Here is a 2,500-nt window from a genome sequence, read left to right as displayed (position 1 = left end):
ACAAACATCGGGTTTCAAATAAACGTGTTCAGCCAATAAAGACCGGAATTTACGTCCCGATAAAAGTAGGAATTTTGAATTATTGCTTTCTATTACTGGCGAGATTTCAATAAACCTGCCATTGCAAGGAATAATTTTATTGTGTCTATTATTGCCAATGAATTGAATTTTAGAATAACCTATTGTCCATATTCTAATTAATTTAAATTTTTGAGCTTCCTCAATTCGCTAGCTTCATCAGTTCATAATGGTTTATCGTTTCTGTCATTTTTTAACTGAAAATTATCTTAAGTATTTAACCCTATATTATCCTTCTGCTGTTTGATATAATATTCTGATTATATAGTCATAATTTTCTTTCACCCTCTTTTACCTCTTCCTTTTTCTCTTTCCTCCTAACCATATTTTTCCTAGTCTCTACTCCCTTTAAGTGAGATGGTGGCGCAATCACAAGAGTGCTGTTTTCGCATTTGCTTACGTGTTTGTTTCGAATCAGCTACTTCTCTCAGGTTCACAACAGTTACTATTAGCTGCCCCAGAAGTACAAGAAGCTGGGGCAAAAATGACGGCTTCGGCCACAGCCACGCGTTCCTGCACTTCACCTCAATATTTACTCTTCAATTACTCTCTTCTTCCTCCCTCTTTCTCTTCGACCCCTTCCTCCATCTTTCTCCTCCCATTCTCTACTCCATATCTCCCCCTCTTCTTACTTCAGATTGATCCTTCTACTTTAGGATTCTTCTTATTTCTACTCCCTCTTCTTTCTCTCTGTTCTCTCTACCTCTTCCTCGTACAGTATCTTTATTGTACCACTTTCTCCTACCCTTTCGTCCAATCTCTTCCTCTTTACTCCATCTACCCTTTTTAATTCTTTTTTATCTCTCTACATTTTCTTCCAAATCCTTTCTCTTTGTCTTTCTTCTTCCTTCCTCTTCCCCCTCTCTTTTTCTCTCACTCTTCTTCCTCCTTCTCCCTTCCCCGCCATCCTTTTCCCGTTTCCTTTTCTCTCTTTCTCCTCCCTCTTCCCCTTTTCTTTTCCTCCTTCTCCACCTTTCTCTTTTGTCTTCCTCCTTACATTTCTTTCTCGTTTTTCCTTCTTCTCCCCATCTACCTTACATGCCTGCGTCATTCTTTCCACTTTCTTTTTTATTTTCAACCTCTTTCTCCTCCTTCCCCCTCCCTATTCTCCTCCCCGCACCTCCTCAATGTTCATCAATCCTACTTAGAGAAGGATGTTGATCACTTATCTTCTACTATCTCTCCATTTTGCTGCCCTCCTCTCGTTACTCCCCCGATGAAACTCCGCTCCAACTCCGTGATCCGAGTGAGCACTGTTCGAACAACTGATGGGCAACTACTATCTGACATGGATGGGTGTACAACTTGCTGGGTCGAGCATTAAGGCTATAACTGATCGAATCCTATCGTTATGTTTTCTTATGGAGTGCAGTCAATGTCATTATATTAAGACAACTGGCCAGAACTCGTAGGAATGGATATAAGTTGAACAAATTTAGGGTTAAGAATTAAATAGACAAGAACTGGTTTATCAACAGATTGGTTAACGGATGGAATAAATTTAGTGACCATGTAGTGAGCGCTAAAACAATTGATCGTTTAAGAGTAGATTAGATCATTTTTTGAATAGGAATGACAGGTTGTAAGGGACATGGAATTATCTAGTGTAGACCTTATGGTCTCTTACATTCTCCCCCACTCTTACGTTCTTGTGTGTTTCAAACTATGTTGACCTCAAGGAGGTGTGACTTGGTGTATCGTGAGGTGATCTGGGATCTTCAATTTCTGCAAGGGTCGTTAATCTGGCGTCCGGCCCATAATCTTGCACATTTTTGTGATGTGTGGAGGAGGAGGTGGATATAGTATCATTACTATATATTTATGAGTGATGCAGGGGTACGCCCTAGCTCGTGCACTTCTCAGCACCTCCATGAAATGAATATTGGACAGTTTTGTAGACCATTGTCATTGCAGGTTCATTGGCAACCCTAAGGTCAACGACCTTGTCCTTCCCGATGATACTATAGTTCTTGCTGAGTCTTTGGAGGCCGTGGTGCTAGCTCTCGAGTAATTACATAGGAAGGCGAGAACTCTGGGATTCCACGTTTCCTGGACCAAGACCAAGGATCAGACGTTTGGGGGCTGACTGGATGATAAAGTTGATAAGAGATATATCAATGTGTACTCGTCGCCCGGCATTGTAATCATTATTGTTTAGATGAATGATGTCTAACGTATTTTACTGCTTTCAATACGGAAATCGAGATGATCTTGACAACCTTCGCAAATGATGCACTTCACCTCAATAAAATCTGGCGTTACTCAGAATAAAATCTACAATACAAGTCACTGTGTCTAAGAGAATAATGACCATTGTGGTGAATTTGGCACAAGATACAGGAATTTTCTGGCTGGTGTCAGCAAATTTGATTTAGCTTCGGAAAATATGTTGTACGTAGCGAGTTAATATACATCTTTCTCC

The sequence above is a fragment of the Oratosquilla oratoria genome, chromosome 8 (genome assembly GCF_046742065.1).
Source record: "Oratosquilla oratoria isolate Oo_2021 chromosome 8, ASM4674206v1, whole genome shotgun sequence".
NCBI classification, from domain to species: domain Eukaryota; kingdom Metazoa; phylum Arthropoda; class Malacostraca; order Stomatopoda; family Squillidae; genus Oratosquilla; species Oratosquilla oratoria.
This window is presented reverse-complemented; position numbering follows the sequence as displayed.